The sequence below is a fragment of the Odontesthes bonariensis genome, chromosome 7 (assembly GCF_027942865.1).
Source record: "Odontesthes bonariensis isolate fOdoBon6 chromosome 7, fOdoBon6.hap1, whole genome shotgun sequence".
Taxonomy (NCBI): Eukaryota; Metazoa; Chordata; class Actinopteri; order Atheriniformes; family Atherinopsidae; genus Odontesthes; species Odontesthes bonariensis.
This window is the reverse complement of record NC_134512.1, coordinates 25,863,171-25,875,104: the sequence shown is the minus strand read 5'-3', so window position 1 is coordinate 25,875,104 and position 11,934 is coordinate 25,863,171.

Sequence of the window (11,934 nt, the reverse complement as noted above, 5' to 3'; positions counted from 1 at the left end):
ATCTGAGAAACTCAAGACTTTGGTGCAGCCTACATTGAGATTTTCCCTTCACTTTGCCCCTTGTTGGAGACACTCCCGCCCCCTTCATCCATTCAGACACCCCCACACACAAACCCACTCACACACACAACTAGAGGTCTGTGCCGCCTCAGTGCTTTGGGCTGATTGCGTAACTTTTTGACACACTCATTCTCTCATGGCCAACACAGAAAACCACCACAAACGAAAGAGAAAAGTCAAGCTGGATTTAGGAACCTTCAGACTGTGTATTATAGGCATGCACATGTGTGTGTTTGTGTGTGTGTGTGTGTGTGTGTGTGTGAATTGATGTGGACAGTTATTGAAGCTGGCTTTTAAAAGATTTAGATACTACAACAGATCTTCTGGAAACTTTGCAGTTCCGAATGACTCGTGCAGGAGATTCATTCCGATATTTCGGCCACCTTATTCTAACTGATGGTAATTAAAATGTCACTCCATCTTCATGAAGCCCTTGCTGTAAACACATCCTTAATTCATCCCCCTGGAGAGCAGTCTTTATTCCCTGGACCAGATTTGCTCCTCACAGACCCAGCTGCTCATTCAGAGCATTTTCCCACCACAGGAGTCCAGAGAGGACTGGTTTGTTTTAAGGGTACAATCCAGAGGGGTTTTTACGGGGATGGGGTTGGAGGGAGTGATGTGCTTGTTTTTCTCTCTGCAATGTGTGAAATCCTTTTTTAATGCTTTTTTTCTTTCCTGTTAAACTCCTTACCACCACCTCAGATCAAACTATAAGTCCAGATAATTACATATTGTCCTTACAAGTGACCTGTCAAATTTAAGTCCAAATTATCTGGACAGATGCATGCTTGTGCTTACAGAAAGCAAAACCGTCTGCCAGCGAAGAAAAGCAATGTCACAAAATAAGAAGTCATTGAAGCACAAAAAGTCCTGTAACGAGATCAAAAATAAGTTTCAAGCAATCTAGTTAAGTCTTATGTCTAATATCTTTAAGAATAACAAGGCCCTCAATGTTAAGATCAGACCATAGGATCGCATTTTCAGAACATTTTCAGAACAGCAGGCTTAGCTGTATAGGCACATATTCTCACCAACTTGTTAAAATCTCTCTGCGTCTTTCAGATCGACTACGGACCCACACTGTGCAGGATTTTACGACACATTAACTTGATGGCATAACTTCGTGGTGCTTGATAGAATAAATACATACTTCGTTGTGTAATATCCAGTTTAATCCATCTCATAAATCTTGGTTGGGTCTTATTTCAATTACTGCATGCCATCTTTGTCTCATCAAAGATGGGACATTCCAAAAAACAAAAATATTTGTGAAGACAAGCAGCACATGTGCTGAGCTACAAAACCACAATTATTGGTATTAGGATTATTTTCTATGTTTAATGTATTATGTATGAAACGTATACGTTATCACGTGGTGGGGAACTGCGCTTGTGCTGCGGTTGATTTATTTCCTTTCCCTGTTTTCCATCTGTTTTGAGTTTGAGGGTGGAATTTGGAGCTATGGAAGGGCCACAAGTTTTGTAACTCGCATATACATTTGGTAATTTTGGAATGTGGACAAATGTCTCTGCAAGTCCATTGTTTTAAGAAACAAATAAAATCTAAGTATGGATCAATTCTGAAAGTTCATAGCTTTTAAAAAAGTGTTTTTACACGCCTAAATGAATACCCTGCAGAGATGCTTAGTTTGACAAAAAAATGCAATTTTTTTTTCAAATCGCTAACTGATCATTGTCCAATACACAGCTGTGTGTTTTCCATGTAGAATAAAGTTTGGTTGCATGCGCAGAGGGCTTCCCTCTGACCAGCATAAGACAATGAATATGATGCATGTGAACTTGCCAAACTAAACAAGCCATCACTACATACAGTGGAAAATAAAAGTTTAGCTTTAATAGGAAAACGTACCTGTTCTGTGAATGTAAAATAGTGTATTTCCTATTTTGTTTTTGACTTTTTCATTTTTGAAAACATAAAAATTGCTGTAAGAAGTGGACTGCTGCTGCCGTTACGCCTATCGATTCATAAAAAATAAACAGAACAATGAGAGCCCATGAATGACTTGTATCGCTTTGGTCCTTCTCCACTTATCTGCTTTTTTAAAAAAAAACTGTATTGTCGCAGGTGACTGCTCGGACTGCTACTCTGAAGGGTTCATCCTGTCACTCTGGACCCAAACCTTGGTTAAATCGGAGGTGTAAACACAAGCAGTTAGAAGTTTCCTGATATCAAAGGTTAGAATTTAGTCCACAACAGCTCAGGCTGTTATCTGTGGGGCTGGTTAATGATTAAGATTCAAAGACCTCAGTAGAGTTATCTAACATTTTTGAGCTTTGCTCTGGTAGAATTGATCTTTATTTTGACCTATTTCAAATCAAATCAAATTAAATCAAATTTATTTATATAGCACATTTCATGTACAAACAATTCAAAGTGCTTTACATAAAATAAAAGCATGGCAGCAGGGAGTGGAAGAAGCATTAAAATACATAAAAGAATATAAAGAGAAACAAATAAAATAATTTTAATTAATTTAAAAACAAGCAACAGTCTAGATAAGTTAAAAGATATCATGCAGATTTCATGCATAGACACATGAGAACAGGAATGTTTTTAACCTGGATTTAAAAATGTCTACATTTGGTGAAAGTTTAATCGCCACTGGCAGTTTGTTCCACTTGTTTGCAGCATAACAGCTAAATGCTGCTTCTCCCTGTTTAGTCTGGACTCTGGACTGGACCAGCTGACCTGAGTCCTTGGATCTAAGAGCTCTGCTAGGTTTATATTCTCTGAACACATCACAGATGTATTTTGGGCCTAAACTGTTCTGGGATTTGTAAACCATCAGCAGACTTTTAAAATCTATTCTGTGACTGACTGGAAGCCAGTGTAAAGATTTTAAAACTGGTGTGATGTGTTCAGATCTCTTAGTCCGGGTTAAAACTCGAGCAGCAGCGTTCTGGATGAGCTGCAGATGTTTAATGCTCTTTTTGGGAAGTCCAGTTAAAAGAGCATTACAGTAATCGGGTCTACTGGAGATGAATGCATGGGTGAGTTTCTCCTGGTCTTTTTGGGAGAGGAAACCTTTAATTCTGTTGATATTTCTGAGATGGTAAAAAGCTGCCTTGGTGACAGCTTTGATGTGGCTGCTGAAAGTCAGATCTGAGTCTATCAACACTCCGAGGTTACGAACTTGGTCAGTGATTGTAAGGTCCCGAGTCTCAAGATATTTACCAACGCTGACCCTCTTCTCTTTGCTACCAAACAGAATGATCTCAGTTTTGTCTTAATTTAATTGTAGAAAATTCTCTCTCATCCAGGTGTTTACTTCCTCCAGACACTGACACAGTACGTCTGCTGGGCTGCAGTCGTCCAGTGACAGAGACACATAAAGTTGTGTATCGTCTGCATAACTGTGATAATTGATGTTAAAATTCTGCAATATCTGACCCAAAGGGAGCATATACAAGCTAAACAGAAGAGGTCCAAGAATTGACCCCTGGAGGACTCCACAAGTCATGGCCACTCGCTCAGATTCATAGCTGCCAATTGTAACAAAATAACTCCAGCCTTCAGAGTAGGACCTGAACCAGTTAAGGACCGCTCCAGTAAGTCCAACCCAGTTTTCCAGCCTGTGCAACAGGATTCTGTGATCTACAGTATCAAACGCAGCGCTGAGGTCCAACAGAACCAGGACTGAAACATTACCAGAATCAGTATTCAACCTGATGTCGTTGAACACAATGGGCCTCATGCAAGAACATTTTCGTATTTTTTATTCTAAATTTCTCTCACTTTTTTCGTAAGGTCTCGTACGAACACGCCACGTCAGATTCAACAAACGCTCTTAACTTTGGAAAAAGTGTGTAAACGACCTGCGTAAATGATGAATCACACCTGTGCGTATCTAAGTTCACGTGCACGAGGATAGTAGATTTGCATACTCCACGGCCTAAATGATACCATATAAGGCTGTACTTCCTCTCTCCTGTGCCAGGAAATGTGTTGAGTGTTGAGTCATAAGAATGGCACCAAGGCGCAAAAAAAAACAACTTTAGGAGCTCTGAGATTGAAATTCTGCTTTCAGAGATCCAAAAAGGAAACTCTGTCATTTTTAGCAGTGTCAGCAGTGGAATTACGGGACCTGCTAAAGCAAAGAAATGGGAAGCAATTACGAGTATTGTTAATACCATGTCACCGAAATAAAAAATAAATGGTTTGATATGAAAATGGCTTAAAAAAACGTCTCGCCATGGGCAGGCGCTGGATGACTGCAACTAAAGCCGTGCAATCAGTTGTTACCTCATCATGATGGCTCTTTGATGAGACGGTCCATAAGGGGGTCTTCTGGCACCACACCTTCTGGTCTGCCTGGGCTGGTTCAGGTGGAGACCCTCGTTCATGGCAATATTGCGCCATGAACGAGGTATCGAAACACACCCACCTGGCCTTCAGCTCAGTGCGCTCCACGACAGCACGGGTGTTTTGATGCGTATATGTGTCTCGTGCTCCAATTATGTTTGGTAGTCCAGCCACGGGATGAAAGTCCCTCTTAATTTGTACTTGTTGGACAGCGGCGTATGGGAATTTGATGTACCATGGGTGATAAACTGATGAGAGTTTTGATGACCAAGGGGAGGCATCCGAAAGTAGCAAGACAGCCGCTGCGCTTCCCGTTACAGATTCAAATTAACCTTCAATTAGTGCACAATTTAAGTCAAACAGAATAATGTCAGCATAATTATGGGGTATAATGTATATTTATTTATGTTTTCTTCAAAGTAATTGAATATACAATCCAATAGTCAAGCAAACTTGATTTGAACAACAGCGGACTATTTTACGAAACTCCTACGACAGGTCCGGATCACTCGTAAATTCTGTTCGTATCTGAAAGAAAACGTAAAATACGAAAAGATTGGTGAATGCGCAAATTCTCTTCAATCACTCTTACGGACGATTTAAGAACAAATCTGTGCGTACGAACGGTTCTTGCATGAGGCCCATTGACCGGAGCTGTTTCAGTGCTGTGATGACGTCTGAAGCCTGATTGAAAGTTATCAAGACTTCCACTTTCATTCAGAAAGTTGTTGAGCTGGTTAAATAAAACTTTCTCAATAATCTTAAATATAAAAGAGATTAGAGACAGGTCTGTAGTTGTTCATCATAGAGGCATCTAGAGTTCTCTTCTTTAGGAGTGGCTTAAAGGCAGCTGTCTTTATTGACTTGGGAAAAATGCCTGACGCCAGTGAGCTGTTAACTATTTGTACGAGATCACTTTCTACTGAGGTAAAAACAGTTTTTAAAAAGTCGGATGGTATTATGTCCAGAGTACAAGTGGTTGATTTCAGATGCCGAACTGTTTCCTCTAGGATTTTTAAATTAACAATATTAAATTGTGACATAACGTCAGAGTTATTTCTAGGTTTTAGACACAGATTAGTTTTCTTGTTTGTCTGTGTTGCGTGAATGTTTTGTCTAATTGTTTTGATTTTTTGGCTAAAAAAGTGGGCAAATTCGTTGCATTTCTCTGTGGAGAGTAGGTCTGGGTTTGACTGTTTAGCAGGATTTGTGAGTTTTTCAACCATAGCAAACAGAGTTCGAGAATTGTTGACATTCTTATTAATCATTTCAGATAAATGCAGCTGTCTGGCCTTGCACAGCTCATTGTTATAACTACGCAGGCTTTCTTTGTACAGCTCATAGTGAATCTGAAGCTTTGTTTGTAGGCTTCTGCGAAATAATCGACCCTTGGTGGAATATATGATTATTCATACTGCCCCTTTGAAAGTTAATTGCAGCTGACTGCTTCCTCCAACACTGTTTTCGGTGGAAATTTTTTTCACCTTTGACATACAACCAGAGGCAAAACTGGTTAAGACATTTTGAGTTGTTCATAGGTGTTTACATAAAGCTTGTACACGCTCTGCGACATAAGGCAAGGCAAGGCAAGACAAGACAAGGCAAGTTTATTTGTAGAGCACAATTTGTAAATAAGGCAATTCAAAATGCTTTACAGCTACATAAAATCACAAGAAGCCATAAAACATAAAAATAATCATTAATTCAATTCAAAGCGAAGAGTGCAGATACATTACGTTCAGTTGTCATATGCACAGCTAAATAGAACTGCTTTCAGCCTGGATTTAAACATTGTCAGAGTTGAGGCCTGTCTCACATCTTCTGGAAGAAGAAGATTTTAGGAGCATGAGACTGAAACGCAGCCTCACCTTGTTCAGTCCTGACTCTGGGCACCAACAGGAGACCCCTCCCTGAGGTTCTTAGAGTACACGACAGACAGACCTTATGGGAGATTATGGGACCATTCGTGTCAAAGTCTGACTGATGGTTCACCCCCAAAGCTGTCCTCAGCGAATAAAATGCACTGAGAGCAGTATAACTAGCAATACGCAAAGATTTGATTTTATTAAATACTGTACAGCACGTTGTGATTTGTGTATCTATTTGAGAAAAAAAAAATGTTGTCATGTATCTTTTAATTTTAAACCTTTAAACTCCACCGCAAGACACGTTTGTTTTTTTTCCAACATAACTTCAGAGAGTCCGGGCCATGCTTTTACGCAACTCTCAGTTTTAATTAAGTCTTTAAACCAGACAATTATCCAAACCCAACCAAAAAAACCCACTGGTTCAATTAAGAAATTTCTGCTGTCATTCTTTAGATTCCTACTTGATGATCCGACTGTGTTTCTATGACGCATTAAGGTTTTAATAAGAGGTGTAAGAATTTCTGGGGAAAACGCAGATCTTTCTCACAATAAACAGACAGCTCTTGGAGCTATGTTACAACTGTCTTCCAGCGAAAAAATTCCTCCGCAGCTGAAATGCTCAGACACCAGGCTATTAGAGATTGTACTGGATAGAGAGCCAAACAACGATTCAAATCGTTGCAGTGCCAACAGCTGCACATATATTGCATGTGGCAGTGTGTGTGGATACACCTTGCATGGACATAATAAACAGGGAAACCTGAAATCTCAGAAAAAAAGGTCATTCCGAAGATGAATAAACTGTACAGAAAATTCAAGCAAAATTACAATATTGTGGCCACAGAGAACTTTCTCCTTGGAAAAAAGTGTATTTAATTCAGTCAAAAACATAACTGTCTTAGCCCTTTCAGATCTTTTTTCTGAATGGTTTTAGGGAGTTATAACGTAACGTAATTCCGCTCTAGGAACACATCACAACAAATTCTCTGTCAATGTAACACTTACAATCTATGATAATATTTCTTTTCAGTCAAAGCTATAAAACACACTTAAAGTCCGCTCCAAAGGCAAATGCACATTTTCTGATATAGACTAAAAGTGGTTCAAACAAACCAGCAAAAGCCACATTTTCTTGTGCTGCTCTTCCACTATAAGTCACCTGTGAAACAGTATCTTGCCCCACTGTGACAAAACAGTTTTCTTGGGATTTTTTCAGGCCATTTTTGTATTTGTCTACAATTTGACTAAACTTATTTCTATTTTGGCAAACCAGTTATGCAATGAGTTCCGTTGAAAATGTAATGTTTTTCTTAATAGGTTTGACAGTCAGATTCAACTTCATTTATTGCAACAGTTGCTGAATTTAATTTCAAATTGGTTGTAAACAACAATTAATCCTATTGCAATATCACACAAGCCCTGAGAAAAACCCTGAGAAAAACCTTCTGACCTTGTGATGAACTTGTGGCCCGTCCATGATGAACCCTGCCTCCCGCTCGATGGCAGGTGGGAAAGGCTGCAGCCCCCCCTGCATCCCTGAAATGAATGCAAGTATGAATAAACACCCTTCCAACTTCAAGGGCGTTTTAAAAAGCCTGCTTTACTTTTTGTCCTTTTGATTCATTGTGAGAAAGAGCCCTCTAGTGTTGAGAGCTAAAACGCACCACTTAAATGTTTGGTGAACAGAGTTGAAGAGATCAACAGTCATCATGAAAGTAATCGATCGCTGAGAAAGTTTAATTATTTCAATTATTTCGATACAAACGCTTTGATGCGACTTTTCATTCAATAAAAACAACACAACCAATTAGATATTTTCACATCAAAGCATACATACATCAGTATGTATGTATGTTTTTGCTCAGTGCTTCTATGGCACTAATTTCATCCCCTGGATGGAAAAATCAAATATCGACAAGAAAACACGATTTGTTGCTGACACAAATTCTGTCTAAAAATGGGAATTCTAGCACCACAATGTACAATATATATATATTGCCAACAGCTGCACATATATTGCATATATATATATCTTGTCTGTTTTTTTTTTTTTTGGTAAACTGGTAAGTTATGTTTGATCCTCTCTGGGGGCGGAGGCTCCTTGGAATCACTACGTCTCTACTCTTTTTGTTTGAAAATGATGCTGCAATTGCACACATACTCATGGACTCCACACATTAAGTCAGTTTCTCTTCAAATAATTTCACACGAACCATGAAAAGGGGCACATCCACTAAAAACTACGTACCAGGAATCATCTCTGGAGGAGCCAAGTGGGCAATGGCCAACAGTCACGATGCCGTGTTGCTGGCAGAACGCCAGGAGCTTGGGTTGTGTGAAATATGGATTTCATTCAACCCTAACAGGTAATTGAGAAAAAAGTAGTGTATTAAGAAAAATGGCTCCGTGCTCCTAGCAGTGAGGATACAATGGTGTGAATGAAACGGAGAAATTTACTAATTCTAATATATATATAAAGTGAAAAAAAAGTCAATATTGGACAGAATCTTTGGATATTTTGTCACAAGGGGGTCCACTCATTCAGAGAACTATGACAAGCAAGGCAATGTAGGCTATATCCATTGCCTTCAGCAATACCGCACTGCGCACGGAATATAAATGCACTACGCTTTCTGTGATGTCGGTGTGGGTATACTCAGTAGAGTTGGGGGGGGGGGTCACCTGTTTGAACACTGATTTGTGTTTGAGGCCAGGATTATTAAGCAGCAGCTCCAGAAACTCCAACCTCCAAGCCTCAAAAGCCTGTTGAGAAGAAAAGATCAGTGTAACTTTTATTACTCTGATGCTGATGATCTTTAAAGACTTATTGGGACAGTTGAGTGCATTTTAAAGTACAATCAAGATAATAATAATAATAATAATAATAATTAAAAAAAAACAGTTCTTTCAACACTTGGCATCTTTCTTGACAGTGATGAGAAAGTAGGCGACTGCCAAAAAAACTTTTGAGTTTGAGGGAATGTCATCCGGCACTACGGCTGTTTTCATATTTTCTTAAAAGAAATTCATGGCAGTGCTGTTGTGTTGAATTATGTTTCATGGAATAAAAAAAGAACAAAGGGGAAAAAAAACATTTTCATATCCCGACTAACATGTCATGAACTCAGTTTCTTAATGTGCTTCTTGTCACTCTTTAAAAAAAAAGAAAAGTTATGCTCTTATGAATATGTGGCGCCAAAGTGAATCACAGTGTTTACAGTTACACAAGACAGGAAATGTGTCTTTCATTTTAATGACAGCATCACATCACAACGCAGACAACAAGGAGGAGATATTAGGACATTCCTCTGGGATCTCATAAGCACAGTTCAATACTTTGAGTCGCATCCCTCCTGTGGTGGTATGACCTGGTTATTGTGATGATGATGAATTACTGTTGGCCTCAACCTGACTATTGTAGTTTATGTAATAATTCAAACACACATCTGACTATACGACCACAAACTTTCAACTTAGACAACTTATTTCGGTCGCCAAACCATATGAAAACATAAACCTGTAACTGAGCATAAACAAAACAGCTACCGTGAATATAACTGTCTCATCAAAAGTCTGTTTAGTGCCTAAAGACTCAGTTTTGTTGTAAATTTTGTCTTTAAGTTTAATGTGACTGTTCTTTTCATTTAAACATTTTGGAAAATGAAGTATCTTCGTATCTAAAATCATCATGTTAGGGTATGTTAACTGCTCCCTATATATGTAGTCAGTAGACAGCTTGAAGACCATGGGAAGCTCAACAATGTAGAAATCGACATAATCACGGTTTAGGGCTTTCTTCTCCAAAGCTGGCCACCAACTCAGGTGGATGGAAGGTATTTCAGTGCTCAGGAAGATAACAGAGAGCCAATTAGTAAGCAACTTAAAGTGAATCCCAGCAAGCATGTCTGATTTTGGGAAACAGTTTACAGATGAACTTGAAAGCATTCAATTCGTAGTCATTAGACTAGTAACATAGATTCTTAATGTTCAAAGTAATTGAGACAATTGACAGTGCATTACTTTCCCAAAGTAAAAAAAAAAAAAAAAAAAAAAAAAAGGTCCTTTCTTTAAACAGTTCCAACAGTAAGCTTCTTTCTCGTGGCTTGGCCAACTCCATGTGCATTGAAATGTACCATCAAAGTGCCTGTTACCCACATCTATGGCCAGCTTGACACACTCGAGAGCTGTAAACACCCTTACATTAGAAAAAGGTTGTACTGGTTAAACAGGCATTAAAAAAGCCAGCCAACATTTGTATGTGGGGCCTTTGTGGGTAATAAATGGGGTGAAAAAAAGGACTGAGCATGAACGATCCCATAGAGGATCTACTTTCAAGTAATTTATTACCCAAATGGGTAATGTTATATGGGTAAGTTCATGCTTGAAACCAGAAACATGGAAGTTATTTAGTACTCACCGTTCGAGGTTTCCCACAGGTGCCCAATCCCAGGAGTGGAATAGGGTTACCGTCAACTTAGAGGTCCCTATCGAACCCTTAGCTGAGGGCAAACAGTTGGAACGTCTGACAGTGAAAGAACTTATTGAACCTTAGCACCCCATTGAGCATTGTTACACATCGTTAGTGTTTACATCCGAGTAGAACAAATGGTGAATTTGAAGAGGAATAAATTCCATCATTACAAGTGAGTTTTACTCCATGCTTCATTACCGTTAATTATAGTCAGCAAAACGCCTCTGTTATTTTCTGTACATATTGACAATTTTTACAAAAATATTCAAATATTGATTCATCACTCCATTAGACCTGTTGCTATTGAATATCAGTCCAGTTTTTTTTTGTCATTTGAAATACTTCATTCTTTGTTTCTTTGCTTGATCCTTTGTTTCCCTTCCATGAGAGTGGCTTCTTTACAGCCGCCCTTCCATGGGGACCATTTCTGATGAGGCTTCAGCCAACAGTAAATAGATCAACTGAAGGGATCAGATGCATCTCTTAGGTCTTGTCCACTTTACTTACATTTTTGGGGACACTCTGCACACCATGCTGACACGTACATTTTCTTTGACTAAGAGCATTTTGGGAATAAAGTGGTCGGCCTGTCAAACTGTGTATTTATTCATTTTCATAGACGCAGCTTTTAGAAAAAAAAACAGGCTGGTAAAGTGCCAATTTACTTTTTGTATTCAAATAATTTCCTTTTTTTTTTCTTCTAAAGATACCATTAAATATTGGTTCTTTGCCAAGTTGTCTGTTGTGCTCAGACACAAAAATGGTTCATACTTTGAGTAAGGTTTCCTTTTTTTAATGCTTGAATGACTCGTGTTTCGTCATTAAGTGGCTTAACAAACAACAGCAACAAGATTTGATTATGTTAAGGCAGGGTAATGGTAAAACTAATAATCTAATGGTGTTCAGATACAAATTTAAACGAGATGTGCGCACGTTGGGGCCCACACGCACGATACCCTCTGCGTACGTACGAGTACATAATAACCCCAATGCGAAGGGTTTTTGAAAATTTCTAGGGGGCGCCACTGAGCCATTTTGCTCCGCCCACACAGGATACCCTTTGCATATGAAGCTTGAAGCATTACATCTGTAGGAGGAGTTTGATCATATGTAAGGCGTGGCAAAAAAAAGGATGTTTCCAACAACCAGCAGGTGGCGCTATAGGTGGATGTCACTATGATAATATGTACGAGTTCAGGCTGGGTCCAG